At 42.3% G+C, this 18,013-nt stretch overlaps 1 long non-coding RNA gene and 1 other non-coding gene across 6 annotated transcripts; both read left to right on the forward strand.

Annotated features, from left to right (window-relative positions):
- Positions 1-290: 290 nt before the first annotated feature.
- Positions 291-3,116, forward strand: LOC113343092. Of its 5 annotated transcripts, none has more exons than XR_003357028.1 (8): positions 291-541; positions 633-936; positions 1,116-1,265; positions 1,359-1,596; positions 1,846-2,135; positions 2,242-2,312; positions 2,420-2,633; positions 2,790-3,116. It is a non-coding gene; the product is annotated as an uncharacterized LOC113343092 (long non-coding RNA). The 5 variants fall into 5 exon arrangements; XR_003357029.1 differs by having other exon boundaries at positions 1,418-1,596; XR_003357031.1 differs by having other exon boundaries at positions 1,497-1,596.
- Positions 3,117-17,682: 14,566 nt separating this feature from the next.
- TRNAD-GUC lies at positions 17,683-17,754 on the forward strand. Its single transcript has one exon. It is a non-coding gene; the product is annotated as a tRNA-Asp (tRNA).
- The last annotated feature ends 259 nt before the right edge of the window (positions 17,755-18,013 follow it).

Here is an 18,013-nt window from a genome sequence, read left to right on the forward strand (position 1 = left end):
TTTGTTGGTATTATTTGCAACAACTATGAACGAATGGTCAACTCAATTACTATAAATGAAAACAGGTGCAGATCCCAATGTACATACTTATGATATCTTAATCACCAAAAAAATATTTTCTGCTATATATATGTCAGTGTACATCCATGTGGACATCCTAATCGCCATTTAACAAGAAACCGATCCGGCCGACGTTAATAGTATCGAAAGGGTCCAATTAACAACACAGTCAACTGCTTAAATGAAAAAGAAAATCGGTTTTTCCTCATTTTTCATTCTCTGTCCTCTCTTTTTCTCTCTGCCGAAATTCCCACGAGAGAAACTAAACCTAGGTCTTAATTTCGCTATTTTGATCAAAATCACGAAAGATTTCACCTTAATCTTTAAGTTTCGTCATCAAATTACGATTCATCTGTTGTAACGCTAATAATTGTGTTTATACATTCAGATTTCATGGAGAAATCTGATTTCCGGAGTTCGTTTATAATGTCGAAGGTTAGGGTTTCAGAATTAGATTATCATCGAATGTGAAATTTGTTGGGTAAATTCTTAAATATATCTCCCAAGTTTCCAATTTCATTGTGATTGTTTGACTTGACGATCAAGGTCTAAGGTTTTGATTTTGTTTATAGGCAGGGAATTTGAGAAATTTTATTTTCAGAGATGGAGGAAGTATCAAAGTTGTTGTATTAGAAGAAGTTGAAGAAGAAGAATCGGAAAGAGGGGAGACTCGAAAAGTCCCTGTATTGTGTCTTGCTTTGAATGGGGTTACTCTAATTTTAGTTGGCTGCGGATGGACCTGGAAAAGTCACAGCCACTGTGGATCCTGAAAAAGCAAAGGAAAAATCATCACAGAGACTCGTTTAGTTGTCCACTTACCTAGCTAAGCAAGTGACAGTGTTGCTTGAAGGTTTTCAAAATAGCATTTGCGGACAGGTATGTGTTGTCCATGTGACTTTGGGTAATACTGAAATGTGATCTATTATGTTTCCAGGAAGACACACAGCTTTTGACAATCATATCCAGAATCTTGAAAATTATATACTGCTAAAACTGAAATTTAACTTTTGTGCTTTGAAGAAAATGGTACTTACATTTTAACCTCAATGTTTCAGGACACTGATGGGGTTAATGTTATCCAATGTGATCCCGATTCAAGAGAGCGTCGAGCATATAGAATAAGCACAGGGAGATCAGCAGATAGGCAACAGATAGTTAGTTTGGCCCAAACTGGGGTTAGAAATCGCCGCGGTCCCCGTATGCAGGTGCTATTAAGTCACTGATAGTTTTAGTCAAATGTAGTGTTTTTAAAATTAAACGTTCGGGAATTAGAGATAGGTTTGTCTTTTGTATTTTAGGAAATCTTTACTTTCCTTCTGCCTGTCTCATCTCCGATCCGTCCAATTACACCTAGCAGCCTTTTAATTCAATCTGCTGGTCAATATCTGAGCCAACTTCATCTGCTTGTATCTAAACGGTCTCTTCTGGCTCTGAAGATTCCAATGAACAACACACCTCCATGTTCTTTGATGCAAGAGCAGAAGGAAAGGAATCAGAAACTACATTTGAGCATTTCTCTCATCCTCTAAGAGAAAGGTACCATCTTTGGAAATTCATTGTATTATACAGAACTGCCACTTATGTTGTTTTGGTGTTCTCCTCTGATATTATACAGAACTGCCATGTAATTATCACATTCCGCTGAGATGTCTGTCTGATGGAGAAAATGTCCTCTGTATTTTTTGAGGTTCAATGTTTAGCATTTAGTGGTGCATATGTTCTGCTTTGTTTGTTTCTTCCCAGTTGACTAACAATATGGAATTTTTTTTTTTTTTTTTTTTGCAGTATGAGGAATGCATCAAGGACTGTGACAGAGCTTTTGAGAGGGGAGGGAACTCCGCTCTGACTATAAGATGATTGCAAGGGCTTTGACTAGGAAGGGAACTGCATTTGTGAAGATGGCAAAAACCTTACAGGACTACGCTCCTGCAATCGAGGCTTTCCAGAAAGCTCTTACCAAGCATCGCAATCCTGATACACTGAAAAAGCTTAATGTGGCCTAGAAAGCCAAGAAGGATGTGGAGCAGGAATAATATTTTGACCCTAACTTTTAGCTGATGAAGAGCGTAAAATAGGTATGCTACCTCACAGAAGCTCAGTTCTCTGTTCCTTTCTTTCCACATTTATAGCTGCACTCTGTCAGTCCAATCTCATTTTGAAGTTTTATGTGTTGGTCTGCAGGCAATGAATTGTACCTCGAGGCTATAAGTCGCTGCACAGAAGACTTGAGAAGGAATCCCAATGACCCAAAGGTACTATTGTCTTTTGACCTTAGTGCTCTAGAAGGATTTCAAGACCTTGGAACCCTCTTGTACATATTGGTTTAGCTTGTGACATTTGTTCTGTTGTTCCAACACAGGTATATAGCAGCAGAGCAGCATGCTACTCCAAGCTACGAGACCTACCAGAGGGTCTGAAGGACGCGGAGAAATGCATTGAACTTAATCCAACATTCCCCAAGGGTTACACAGGAAAGGAACAATCTAGTTCTTCATGAAGGAATACGACAAAGCACTAGACGCATACCAAGAAGGACTAAACATGACCAAAATAACCAGGAACTGATGGATAATGTAAGGTTTTTTTTTTACCGAATAGTAAAGTTAGAAACCTAACGCAATCATGATTTTCTATGTGTCACAACGGTTTCAAAGGCCAGTACTACAAACTAGTTATTATCTGTCTGTAGTTGCCAAATTCTGGTATTTATTACTTGTTTGTGCTTTCAGGGACCTGAAAATGCAGCCTAAAGAATAATCCCCTGTGCAAAATGTTAGGAGCTTACACTGCCACTGCCTAGCATTTCACTCGGTGACTGCTTTTATATGCAGCCTAAAGAAAATCCCCCGCAGAAAATTGAAATCAAATATCCGATTTTTAGATCCTTCCATTGAAATTGAAAGTTTGTTTAATTATTTTCCTCGTGTGATACATCAATTGCTGTTGAGACTCTAAACAGAATCCAGGCACAGAACCTCGCATATCTCTATGCTTGTACATGGAATATGTTCGCTAACAAATCTTTTCAAGTTCACTTAGTCCCTAGGCATTTTCTTATCCCCAAAAAGAATAAAAAGAGAAGAAACAATAGACCTCTTTGTCGTCGTAATCAACTTAAAAGTATATGGTGTGGCGGAGTAGATAAAAGAATCTCTCTTTTTGCACTAGCCCAAAATTTTCCTTCAGTTTATTGGAGAATTTCTCCTTTATGTTTCGATTAATCCTCTGCTGAAACTTGGTGCTTCTTACCCATGCTATTGCTATCCCCAAATGAACGTCACACTGACATGGTGTACAGGAACCAGGATGGACATTCTCGATCTGATACTTCAAACGAACCTGTATTGAGAAAATAACAAAATCAGGAATAGGAAACAGCTAACGATGTTACCTAGCTATTCCCTCCGTCCCACATTAGTTGAGCTAATTGGTTTTAGATTTTGTCTCATAAATAGATGAGCTATTTCACTGATCAAGGGGATATTTCTAAAATTACCCTTTTAATTGATTATTGTTTCTATAAGAAATACGTATAATTTGATAGTCATGTTTATATTCGTTACGTAGGTGTTTTAAAATGCTTTTCAACGATATAAAGTTTACGAAAAACTGTGGGATAGTTTAAGAGATAAATCATTTTGAAGTTGTACAAGTTATTGTGCATAAGGACATACTTGTAAAAAATACTTAAACATACTCACCTTCTTTCCTTATCTTAATAATTGTGCAAACTACGGATGACTCAACTAATTTGTGATGGAGGGAATATATTGTTGGATGCTTGTAAATATCATCAATGAACAAAATGATCTAGTTTTTCATACGCGGATGAAAGGGACGCCATGGAGGGTCATAACCTCGTCCACGATCCACCCTTTACCGTCATCCGTAGGGGATTTTTGCTGGGTGCTAGTTACTTCTCCTCCAAATATCGAGACATGGCGATTAAACTTGTAACAAATATGTCTTTCAAAAACATCTGGCTTTACAGCTTCCCAATCTGTAGTTGCATAATTAACACAACCAGACTTCAACACTACTTGCATCAATGATGTAATCTGCCATCACCAAACACCATCCACATATGTGTTCAATCACAAAAGAGACTGAGCCAAGAACATATAAAGGGATAGAAAGCCAAAAACAATCGGTGTAGCAATGGTCATATAGATTACTCACTTTTACTGGAAGTTCTGAAGAGTAATTAAACTTTTGACATATTGGCATCATCATCTTCCACAATCAAAAAGGATCCAGTATCTTCAATCTGAGTAGTTTTTCCATCTTGATCTTGGTGATCTTCTGCCATCTTTCCTTTCTGCTCGGGGGTTAAGTTTTTTGTTCTCCACAATGCCGTGATTGTTCTGTTAGTACAACGGACCAGCTTAAGTTTAAGGAAGTACAAGCACAAATACTTAGAAAAATCTATGTGCATAATTTACCGCTATATTGAATTCAGAAAGAACATATCACCTGCTGGCCACATTGAAAGATACAAATGATTGGAAGTGAAATCTAAGCCTTCCATCTTCGTCCTGAGACTTCGCATCAAGGCCACTGTAGGTGTATATAATTCACAGATCCAGGTGGAGCAATCCTAGGCGATGTTGTACCAATAATAGGGAAGATGCGAGGCACCGAATCATCCTCTCCAGGCTTGGCGCGAGGAAAGAGACATCAGAAGAACCCGTGAAGCCAGCACGTGTAAAGGTGAAGCTCGGATGTGATGGAAGAGACGTCTGTCGGACGCTAGGTTAATAAATGCTCTGACAAAGTAGTTGGAAGGATAAGAAGAATCTGGTCAAAGTAGGACTCGGGGAAAACAACATCGGGCCGTAATAAAGGGAGACATCGGATCATACTAAGCAATCAACATCGGGCAGAAGAATGTCGGGAGCTGATCTCACCAAGCCTAGGCCGATATGTCGGGAGAAGCGTCACATGATACCCGAGAATAACAGCAAGGAGGATGTACCGTGACTCACACTGTAATATGGGTGTATCATCATGAGTGCTTATAAATAGAGAGCTTTGTAAATAATTAAAGGACCAAGTAATTCAGTAAGAGAGAGAACACTAACAACTTTGTAGAGTGAATAGAGAGCTTGTTAGTGAGAAACACCACCTTGTAACCTTGAATCAAATAATAAGATCATCCTTTCACCCCCTTGGACGTAGGTAATCATACCGAGCCACTTACATCTTGTTTTCATGTTCATCTCTTGCTTATTTACTTAAGTTGTGTGTTCTTGAGATTCATTGGATGTAGTAGTAGGATTTTCCACATCTACATTCTGGCGCCGACTAAGGGGACCGTTTAACATCTTCGGATACCTTAAAATCTGTCACCAAAAGAGAAAGATCCAAAGCTCCTAAACCACCTTGAGTGTTAGTTGAAGCTAAAGGAAAACTCTTTTGGTTAGACAAGTCAGCCGACGAGATTTATAGATTGTTTTCTTTTCTTTATGTAAACTATAAATTGTTCTTTACTCTTTGCGTCAAAACTTCTTGAAATGATTATAAACAAAATCTCTCTTTTAATTGCAGTTTCGAGTTTTGGTCGATAGCGATTGTTCCTTTCCTTTCTCATTCTTTCACTACGACGAGTTGTTAGAAAGATTCAAAGGCTCCCAAAATAACATCTTTGATGTTTGGTTGTAGCTAAAACGAAACTTCATCTCGCTGGTCATTTTTCGTTTTAGAGTAATGAGGACTGTTAAGCTATCAAACACAACGTTAACACCGGCTCAAAATCATTGAGTTAGGGTTACCAAAATCATGGCTAGAAAGGATCTGACGAGCACTTCGGTGACGATCTCACTTTGATCCCATCATAAGAGCCTTACAACGTAGCTATCTAGAAAACCTAGGAGAATCCCAATGTAAAGCAATCCTTGAGGAATTCCGAGGAAAGTTCATAAGGAAGAGTTGAGAAAACCTTACTCCGGCAACTTGTGTAAGTGGTGATACCGGCAAAACAATGGAAGGATATCACCACATCAAAACTTGGCCAAGAAATAAACTTTCCGATTGATTATACAGGCAGTTAATGATTTCTGGCACAAGGAATGTTAGGACAAATAATGGTTAATGCATGGTGAGGTGCCGAAAGCGATGTAGTAATAGACCTTTTTAAAAAGTTGTCCTATTAGTCAAAACCGTCTAATTTGCTGAGTTCATCATGTCCAAAGAAATCATACTTAATATAGTCCTTTTTGAATGTCAGAACCTTTTTTTCTCGTACTTTGTTCATAAATTTTTTTCCAAAACAGTTCAAAGTGAGGTATTATATGTTTGCTGACGTAGGTAGGGATGAATCTCGGAGAATAAAGCGCACTCGGGCCGATGGATAGTACTTCGGGGACGGGCAGGAACAAGCGCGCAGGAAGGAGTGACGGACTCACGGCAGCAAAACAGTCGACATCACCAGCCGGAAGAGTCCCGAGCACCGGGTGGAACAATGACAGTTGTTAACGAGGAGGGTGATCTGGGAAGAGATGATGATCTTCTCCCGAGAGGATTGCGCAATCCGAGACATCCCCCTGTCGCACCTCCAACAGCACCACCAGCTGCGCCACCTACCACAACAGGAAACCATGTGAACGGTCACTCCAGCCATGAGAGCACCAACCCGACATTGATGGCAATTATGGAAAACCAGAGAAGGCAGGACGACCTGGTGAGGGAATTACAAAGGAGAAATCTAGCACTAGAGTACGAGAATTATCAACTTCGAAACTAGGGGTCTAGGTCGCGAAGATCCTCGAGCCAAGGGGCATCCAACAACCACACCCGATCAAGGCTTACCAGAACTCCACCACTCGTCCAAGGGCGGTCTCCCGACCCCAACCGCGCGAGGAGTGGATACGGTCCTCCCGAGAGTTCCTCAACCGATGAAGAAGTGCAAAATGGTAGACCCGATGCTTCGACTAAAGGTAAGCTCGAACATCTTGAACAAATGGTTAAGAAGTTGGTTGGAGATGGGGAGGACGACAAGTTGGAAAAAGTAATTAGTGAAGCAAAGAAAACTTCGATCACCCGAGAGATAGAGAGAACTCTGTTTCCCCCGAAATGCACACTTCCCATGTTCCCATCCAGATTCGACGGCACGGGAGACGCAGGAGAACACATCAAGATGTGTAGCATGTCGCTGTTACAGTGGAATAATTCTGATATGGACATGTGTAAATTTTTTCCGGCGAGGCTGGAAGGGGAAGCAAGGAATTGGTTTTATACTTTACCCGACGAGTCCATAGGCAATTACGGAGTCTTGGTGGAAACATTTCTTGAGACTTATATGCATAACAGTATCGCTTGGCCAAAGATAAATAAGTTATTCACTTTGGCACAAAGGTTTCAAGAAACCTTAAGATCTTTGACGGACAGATGGAGAAAGTTGTGCACCTATATCGGGAAAGTGCTTGTTGACCAACAGATCTTCGGGTTCGAGAATTCTTTAGAGAAGTCTAACCCCATTTGGATATCTATGTACACCGAGAATCCGCAAACATTGAAGGAGATGAGAAAGATGCAGGAACACTACATTGCGTTGGAGAAAATACAGGAAGGAGCACAAGATAGAGGAGTACTAGAAGCTAGTGCATCAGTAGAGGCAACTCCTCAAGGGGACTCAAAGCGATTATAAAAGAAGACGATGGAACCACAACAAGGTTCGGGTAAGAAGGAATTGATTGAGAAAGGAAAGAGGCCTCGTCATGAGCTGAGAACTTACACACCTCTAAATGCACCACTAGAATAAATCTTCAAGGAAGTAAAGAAAATAAACGACATCAGGTACCCGAAAACTAGAGTGATATAATTTGACGAGACAATGAACCACCTCGAGTTTTGTCATTACCACCAATACCGAGGCCACTCGACCAACAATTTTCGGGTAGTAAAGGACATCGTCCAACATCTGATTCGGGATGGATACTTGCGACATTTTGTTAAACAAACAACACCAACACCTAACGTACCCGACGCCCTTGTGCATCAGGTAAGGATCGATCGTGGCACCCAGTTCGTCTGTAATACCATCTCGCATTCGGCCACTCAGGGATTCGATTTGGGGACTGGCATTACATCACGAATTCACATGAGAGATCGGGTTGGAAAAGAAATTTTCAGTGTAGCAAAAACTTTACCTATGGAGGCCTGGATGATGTAGCCGATCACTTTCTCAGCTAAAGATGTCCCGATGAATAGCCAGGCACATGGAGACCCCCTAGTCATCACCTTACTCATTGAAGAATGGGTATTTAAAAGGATACTAGTGGACAGTGGGAGTTCAGTCGAAGTCCTCTTCTATGACACGTTCAAGAGGATGGAGCTATCTGATGACATCCTAATTCCTTAAACCTATCGGATTTATGGTTTAAATGGGACAGTAACCGTACCAAAGGGAGAAGTCACGCTCAGAGTCTCATATGGAGAGGGATACTTGGATACACTTACCACCTTTTGTGTTGTAGATGTCGTATCACCTTATGAGGCAATTATCGGCAGAGCTTGGATTGCAGGCATCAAAGTGGTAGCTTCTTCCTACCACCAAAGATTAAGGTTCCCTTCTTATAGGGGAGTCATTGAAGTGATAGGCGATCCTCAGGCCGCAAGGAAATGTACGCAGCTAGATATTCCACAAAACGAAGAAAGGTGATCAAGACAGCGTCGAGAAAAGAATAAAGCAAAGGAAATCAAGGCGGGGGAAGAACTAGAGAAAGTAATTTCACAAGCAGTCATGGCCTATGAAGCGGGAAAGAAAGAGATCTTATATCAATCAAAGGAGACGATACCGATCAAGGAGCCAAATCCCAACTTCTCGTCCCTAGATTCTACTCGGGAGATCAACTTAGGAACCGAGGAAGAACCAAAATTAGTCAGTATCGGGACCTTGCTATCCGACGAACAGACAGAGCAGCTGATAACTCTATTACGGGAACATATGGACGCATTCTCCTGGAAAATGCACGACATGGAGGGGATTGACCCAGAGGTGTGATCACATCACCTAAGGATAGATCCCAAGCCGATCCGACAGAAGATACGTAGAATTGCACCCGAGATACAAGCAGCGGTAGAGGCTGAGTTGAAGAAGTTACAAGTGGCTGGAATCATTCGAAAGTCCCAATACCCACAATGGATATCAAACATGGTTATAGTACCTAAAAGGAATGGAGGGGTTAGGATCTGCATCGATTTTAGCGATTTGAATAAAGCTTTCCCAAAGGATAGCTTTCCTCTCCCCAGCATCGATCAACTAGTGGAATCCATAGTTGGATATAAGGCGATAACACCAATGGACGGGTAGTCAGGATACAACTAGATCCCTTTGGCTCCCGAGGATCAGGAACATACATCTTTCTTTACACCAAGAGGGTTATATTGTTATACTAAAATTCCATTCGGTTTGAGAAATGCAGGTGCCACTTATCAGAGGTTAATGGAGGACATGTTTGAGGATAAAATACACAACACCATCGAAGTATACATGGACGACATGCTAGTAAAGAGCAGGATGGCATCCATCCATATCGATGATTTTTGGGATATCTTTTAAACTATGAGAAAATATAAGATGAGAGTGAACCTGGCCAAGTGCACCTTTTGGGTAACTTCGAGTAGATTCCTGGGATACGTAATCATTGATAAAGGTATAGAAGCCGATCCCGACAAGATTAGGTCCGTCTTGGAAATGGCATCTCCGGTGACGATAAAAAACGTGCAACGGTTGAACGGAAACTTGGCAGCGTTAGGATGATTCATTTCACGATCGTCGGAAAAATGTAAAGACTTCTTTGGGACGTTAAGAAAAGGAGAAAAATTCATAATCACTAATAAAGGTATAGAAGACGATGCCGAAAAGATTAGGGTCGTCTTGGAAATGGCATCTCCGGTGACGATAAAAGACATGCAACGGTTGGACGGAAACTTGGCAGTGTTAGGACGATTCATTTCACGATCGTCGGACAAATGTAAAGACTTCTTTGGGACTCTAAGAAAAGGAGAAAAATTCAAATGGAGCGAGGAGTGTGAGGAAGCATTCCAAAAGATTAAGCAGCATCTTGCGAGTCTACCTGTATTGCAAAGACCCGAGACCGATGAAGTGCTTACCCTATATCTCGGGGAGACTGGTTTTATGCCATATGTGCGGTCTTAGTAAAAAATGTTGGGGTAGAAGAAAAACCTGTGTACTTCATAAGCAAGACCATGAACCCTGCAGAAAGGAACTACACCAAAATTGAGCAACTGATACTCGCTTTGGTTTTTGCAACGCAAAAGCTGCGGACATACTTCCAAAATCATAAAATACGAGTACTCACAAAATCGTCTATAGAATCAGTGCTCGACAACGTAGATAGATCTGGACGGATCTCTAAATGGATCGCTCAAATCAAGCAATTTGATATCTTCTATGAAATGAGGACAGCAGTAAAAGTGCAAGCAATGGTCGATTTTCTGGAAGATTTTCCCTCAGAAGATGAGGAGGAAATTGAGGATATCACGGGCATGGGAGAAGACCGAGAAGATCCGTCTGATCTCCTTGAAACATGTATCCCGACACGATGTGAAGTGTTCGTAGATGGGTCGTCTAACAAAGATGGGTCGGGACTAGGGTTGATCTTAACTACACCAAAAGGGAAGACGATGGTTCACTCATTCATGCTCGAGTTTAAGGCAACAAACAATGTCACTGAGTACGAAGCCGTAATACATGCCTTACGGTTAATCATAGAACTAGGAATTCATGATGTGAGATTAACTAGTGATTCTCAGTTAGTCATTCGGCAGATCAGTGGGCAGTATGCTATTCATGACCCGGTATTGCAGAAGTATTGGGAGCTCGCCCAATTTTACATCGGCCAGATACCCAACATTAAGTTCCGACATATTTGCAGAAAAGATAATCGACATTCGGATATACTGGCATACATCGCCTCAATGCTAACAGACTCGAGCATCGAAGGTATTCGGGTCATGAGGATTCTGATACCATCCATTCCACAAGTAACAGACATAAGGGCTTACGTGGCCGTAACCACGGCAGACAAATAAGAGGCCAATGATTGGCGTAAATCCATCCACCAATACTTGGAAACGGGAGAATTACCAAAGGGACGACCCGAGATTAACAAGATCAAAAGCAAAGCAACAACATACGAGTTACGAGATGGTATCCTATATAGAAGGTCCTACCTAGGGCCGCTCTTAAGATGCCTAAGTAAATCGGAGGGGCGCTCAATCTTGAATGATCTACATAATGGTACCGCAGGTAATCATAGCTCGGGCCGAAGTCTGGCGACCCGAGCCAAGACCATGGGATTCTTATGGCCATGCATGAATGTAGACGCAAAACATATGGCATTAATCTGTGACGAATGCCAAAAGTTCGACAAAAAGATACAAGCACCTGCAGTATCATTGGACTAAGTAGTGAGCCCGTGACCATTCGCCAAGTGGGAGATCGATATCGTATGACCATTATATGTCGGGTCGGGACAGAGGAAATATTTGATCGTGGCTACTGATTATTTCACAAATGGGTGGAAGCTGCACCACCAAGGCACATTCGGGACAAGGACGTATTTCATTTCATTTGGAAACACATCATCTGTCGTTTCTGCGTACCGGCAGCAATCATCTCGGTCAATGGAAAACAACTACGAGGCAAGAATATCGACCTGCTATTTAACACCTACAACATTCGAAAGACTAAGGAGACACCCCTTTACCCACAAAGTAATGGGAATGGCGAGATCACGAACAAAACAATAGAAGATAATCTGAAAAAGAAGTTTGATGGGGAATACGGCGAATGGTGCGAGGAGCTCTGTAATGTTCTATGGGCTTACAGAATTACCCGAAGGGACGTGACCGGCCTGTCACCCTTTATGTTAACATACGGAACCGAGGCCATCCTTCCAACTGAGGCAATGATACCTACCACAAGGACTGAGGCATGAAGGTGGAACATCTCATCAGAACTAATTATGGCCAAGCTCGATGACTTGGAAGAAACTAGAGAAATGGTTCTACAAAAAATGGAAAACTACCAAAGAAGACTACAACGTGAATACAACAAACGAGTCCGACCAAGGGAGTTCCAACCAGGACAGTTGGTACTGAAGGAACTACTCAGTTATGAACGTGACAAGAAAGGTGGAAAATTGGCGGCAAGATGGGGCAGACCATACACTATCGTGGAGAAAGTGGGAGAAGAAGCGTATAAGATATTGAAACCAGATGGAAAACCAGAACCACGGCCATGGAATGCTCGACTCCTGAAGTTATATCACCCATGAGAGGTGTATGAGCAGGTATGATACTCTGTCATTTATTTCCTTAAAAATCCACGTGGGGTAGGGAATGTGACATTTGCGTCTAATGGTCATCCGTACTTGGGGCGACGGCAGTGTGCAAGTGCCGAGGTGACTTACACTCGAATGGACATTCATACTCGGGGCGATGACAATGTGCAAGTGTCGAGGTGTCTTACACTCGAATGGACATTCGTACTCGGGGCGATGGCAGTGTGCAAGTGCCGAGGTTTCTTACATTGGACGGGCTATTTGAACTCGAGGCAGTGGCAGTGTGCAAGTGTCGAGGTAGTCTAAGGGTCCTTGTGATTGGAAACCGGTGACCGATTGTCGAGGCATGAGTACTCAGCAGTCGAGCATACAACATTGCTCCCATTGCAAGTGGCCGAAATCACTTTTCCAGGCTAGTTAATTGATAACTCCCTGGGGATATCGGGCTCCAGAACCTAGGAATGATTAAATGCCTTACCACTAGATCAAAATGACAGTGATGAGATACCTCAATCGGGACATGGCATTGGGTCCGATGACCCTCCCTGTTGAGTGTGTTCCACAGAAATGGAACCTTATACTAACATATGGATAATTGACATAACATGCAGTAACTAAAAGGTTAACGATTACGAATAAAACAGTCAAAGAAACAAAGGAATAATGTCAAGAAGGAAAACAAGCCCCGTAAACGAGTAATTGGTCGGTGATGCAGCACCCCATGAAGTAGCATGTCCAATAAACGATTAAGGTGTTCAAACGAGGAGAAAATTACAACCCGAGGCAAAAGGGGCAGAATAATGACACAACACTACAAAAGACATATACTACTCCTTCGGAGAAGCCGAACCCGAGCCGGACTACTTCGCAGCAAGATCAGCTTGCTTTTTCTCGTGGAATTGCTTTACAGCCGCCCTGACCTTCTCAGCAAGCTCAGTGCCGAACCTCTCTTTCTTCTCGGCGAGTTGAACAATCAATTCAACCGAAGCATCTTAAGCAACAGTAACCTTCCCAAGCAGTTGAGCCTCATTTGCCTTCAAACGAGTAACCTCCTCCTCCAAAGTTCGGACCGTTCCTTTCTCAACTACAAGTACAAACAAACTGGTCAGCACGATAGCAAACAATATCGTAATATAACAAAAATATATTGACAACGATAGCTAACACGTATGAGAACACCTTTCAGTAAGGGAAAAACTACTTTAACGGTTTCCTCAGACTTAAACAAACTACTCTCAAGGGATGATATCTTCTAAGCTAACTCGTTATAATATTCCTCATTGAATTCGTTAGTGGGGCAGTATTTCTCGGTTATATGCTAACTGAAGACCCGACAGTTGAGCCCGAACCCACTCCAACTCTTGGGACTTCTGGTTGAGACTCCGAAGCTTCTCTCCCATTTCTTGAAAAGTTTTCTCGGCAACATCTCTTGCTTGCAGCAGCCACTTGCGATCCGAATGAAGATCTTTAATTTGGAACCTCAATGATGCACACTGACTCTCTAAAGAATCTGCCAACAATCCTTTATCGGATGCTACCCGTTGATCCTGAAGTGGATTTGCCCGAAGATTATCCATCTCATCGGGCACATACTCGAACCGATGATAGCGAAGTAAATCGGACTGAAGCTCCTCAATCTTGGAAGCCTGACGATCAATTTTATCATCCTTGTTGTAAATTTTCTGCTGAAGTATGGCTACCTGTCCCGACTCGGTGTCTAATTTCCTCTTCATTCGGCGGTATTCGGAGGCGGAATCTCTATCTAAGCTAGATATATCGGCTAAGAAGACAATACTTCACTTAGGATATTGGCAGTACATGATCAATCAATAATAACAAGGTTTTGAACAAGTACCTTTAGTTTCGGCCAGCTGCATTTCCATCCCACGGGCTCATTCTTGCTCTTGTTGCGACTGGGAACGAAAACGCTCCATATCGGCCAACTGCTTTCGGCGGATAGCAGCCTCCACCAACCTCCGGTTAACAGATTACGACACAACATACTCCACATCATTAAAGGATTCCGTGACATGTTAGCTAAATGATTAAGGAAAGGCAACTCACCATGACGTCGAAGGTATCATGTAGACCAGCAGCATAGAGGGGCACAATATTGATCATCTCGTCGGCAGTAAAAGATCTAAAATCGGGAGATGTGAGTGCTCCCAAAGAATTACAAATCAGGCTCGAGAAGGTGAAGAAAGTATTGCCGCCCGAGCCGGAAACAAGTGCAACTTTAGTCGGATTCTCCAACACCTCGTTCTCAGAATCGTAACCTTTCTCTGCAGTCGGGCCGAGTACTTCCTTCGGATCCTCCTCCCGGTCCGAGCTCTCGGACTCCCCATCTGTGCCGAAGAGCTCTTTATCGTCCACGTTATCAGATATCACCATAACTACTTCAGCATCCGCAATAAAAACTCCCTTACCAGCGGGAGGAGCAGTCGACTGCAAGGGCACGGCCTTACTAGAAGATTCCTTTCCTTTACCTTCAGCCTTACCACCTATAACGGCAGCGCAAACGTCAGAAGCCTTCTGGGAAACCTCTTCAAGAAGTGAGATAATGGTAGACGATCATCGGGGTCCTCACCAACTTACATCGCAGCACTGCCAACTTCTTATTTATCAGCTTTGGATTTCTGTGCAAGGGTCATTGTCAGATATATTCAAGGCAACAAATAGGTGAAAGTAAATGTACTGTGAATAGAGCAGTGTATTTGTTACCTTCCCTGTCTCCTCATCGACCCTTACACTAGGGCCCCTATCCCTTTTCCGATAAGCCATGACTTTAGCCTGACTACCCTGGGACTTAGGCTGCAAAAGTACGAACAGATTAAAACATTACCCTACTGGTTACCCGGGCCGACAAATTAAGCAGATGAAATAACTTACCCGATCAGCATTAATTATCCAAAATGGATAAGACTCGGCAGGAGGCGGAAATTTTCCACTTAAAAGACGACCATAAATAGCAAGAGAGACCCGATCCCAGGCGGCATCACTAGTATGATGCATGGGCATGCTTGTTAGAAGTCTCCCCCCCTCCCCTCAGGATCCTCGTCCAACAACAACTTCATAAAGTCCCCAGTTGGAACCTTATTGCGACGAAGACTAGCAGCAAAGCCGGCGATATCACCATTAGTAGCAGTCCCTCTTCGATAGTTGCCGACAAAACTGGCAGAGGTAAAGTCACTTGCTTGAGAAGGATCATAAGTCTACCAAGGAGTAGAGCACTCGCCCGTCCTCGCTTCTCCCACTCAGCCATAAGGCGAAAGGTATTACCATTCCATTGAGCTAGGGCACGAGATGGACGAATCTGGGATAAGACTTCATACATGAATGGACGGATAGGATCATACATAGGGAAGCGTAATCCGAGCTCTAATTGTCCTTTGGTGATAATGGTGTCCTCGGCCGAGTGAGGAAACTTTGCAACTTTCTCCTTCTCCAGAGTACCCTTTTGGCCCGACAAGAGTCTGATGTCATAACCATGGAGGTTATAATCATCCTTCAGTTGTTTGATGAACTGTTCATCCGTCAAATCTTTGGAGATTTTCTTGTCATTCCTACATGAAAACGGAAGAGAACCATCAAAAAAGATAGAGTTAAGAGAACGATGATCGTGGTGTGAATGGTTGTCAACAATAAACAAGGAATCAAGTGGAACACCATCATCATCATAAAAAGTATAACTCACACACCTCTTCTCAGTCATGGAGGGAGTTGAAGAATCCATCGAAAAACTGAAGGAGAAACGTGAACTGGAAAATGTAGAAGAAAACAACATACGACAAGAATGACAGCAACGGCAAGAGAGAAACAGTAGTAAGATCGAATGAAGAATTGGGTTTTTAAGAAAACAAAGGGAAAGCAGAAGACAGAGGTTACTCAAGCGGCAGTTGAAGAAAAAATTGCAAAGAAACAAAGAGTGTTGTTCTCTGAAAGGAGTAAGTGAAAGACCAAGGGTTTATCCATCGAATTTATAGTCCCAACAATTGTACTCGGGAAAAAAAGGTAACAATTCATAAAGATTCAGATAATGGGGAACAACATGGCGGAAAACACGGCAATGCCCAGAGAGTGGGAGACGAAGCGATTTCTTCCCCTCGTGTCGAACACACGAGCGAAAGAAGGGACATAAATGTAGGTGTAAATAATCCACAGATCCAGGTGGAGCAATCCTAGGCGATGTTGTACCAATAATAGGGAAGATGCGAGGCATCGAATCATCCTCTCTAGGCTTGGCGCGAGGAAAGAGACATCAGAAGAACCCTTAAAGCCAGCACGTGTAAAGGTGAAGCTCGGATGTGATGGAAGAGACGTCTGTCAGACACTAGGTTAATAAATGCTCTGACAAAGTAGTTGGAAGGATAAGAAGAATCTGTTCAAAGTAAGACTCGTGGCTAACAACATCGGGCCGTAATAAAGGGCGACATCGGATCATACAACCACGACCTGCTCGCACTACTGCAAAGGCTTGACGCACCCTCACCAAAACTAACAGAAATGTTTCAGCTTGCCGGCGCTGGGGTTCTCAAAAGGCAGAGTTAGTATTAATTCTTGCTTTAATAATTTACGATGTAATTTAGCAAAATACGGCATAAGTACAATACAGTGGACCAGACATAAGTTCAAGACATTGCTTTGAGGGACATCCATTTAAGAGCCCAAAGTTCTTATGCTTGTTTTCTATGAGTACAGTCGCTTCAACATCGATGTTTGATTTGTAACCTTGTTAATTTTCGCCATTCTACTTCTTTGGGATTTTGCCGTCCTTATTTTGTTCCTCAAACTGCACTACCTTCTTCTGAGCCGGCACTTGAATGGTGCTCACTGTCTTTTATGTGTTTCCCAAATTGCACCACTTTCTTTTGAGGTATAGACAGAGTCAATTTAGTCTCTGATGGTCGTCGCATGATTGGTGCATAGTTCATGTTGTCGATGAAAACACTGCCCTCTATGTACACTAATTTTTTTTTGTAAACTAGTGATTTGGATATTTTGGTAAGTAGGAATCATCAAAAATAGTTCATCCTCTAACCGGCAAACAGTATCATTTCTGCAGAAAGAAATTGTTGACAAGATTGCTAGGACAGAGTCCTTCGGCTTCTCGGCCAACAACTCGCAAATACAAAACCATACATAAAAAAATCATGGGAACCTATCCACTATTCGGAGTGTTCTTACTGTTGCAATGAGTGAAGCTCTGCAGGATGGAGAACAGTAACCAGGAAACACGTTTGAATTTTATGGTTTTAGATTGCATTTTCACCAAAATTGGTAACCAAGTAAGTCGAGGAAGTCAATCGTTCACCAAGTCGTTGTAGTATAGTGGTAAGTATTCCCGCCTGTCACGCGGGTGACCCGGGTTCGATCCCCGGCAACGGCGTTTTTTTATGTCATGATTTTTTTTTTTGGTGCTTTGTCTCTAGACACTGGAAACAATTATTTTGTACAGAGTGCAAAGGAAAATCGGTCACTGTATGAAGGTGGTGCTGCATCTGTTTTCAGACTTGACTATAAAGGCCGCTTGCTCAATCACCACAACATAGTCCTAAAGATTAAGGATCTGGCCCTCTCTTTGGAAGATGCCGTCTTCAAATAAATTCGAGTAGCAGCTAATCAAGATTCTCAAAATCTCGCCAGGT

The sequence above is a fragment of the Papaver somniferum genome, unplaced genomic scaffold (genome assembly GCF_003573695.1).
Source record: "Papaver somniferum cultivar HN1 unplaced genomic scaffold, ASM357369v1 unplaced-scaffold_54, whole genome shotgun sequence".
In the NCBI taxonomy this organism is placed as follows: Eukaryota; Viridiplantae; Streptophyta; class Magnoliopsida; order Ranunculales; family Papaveraceae; genus Papaver; species Papaver somniferum.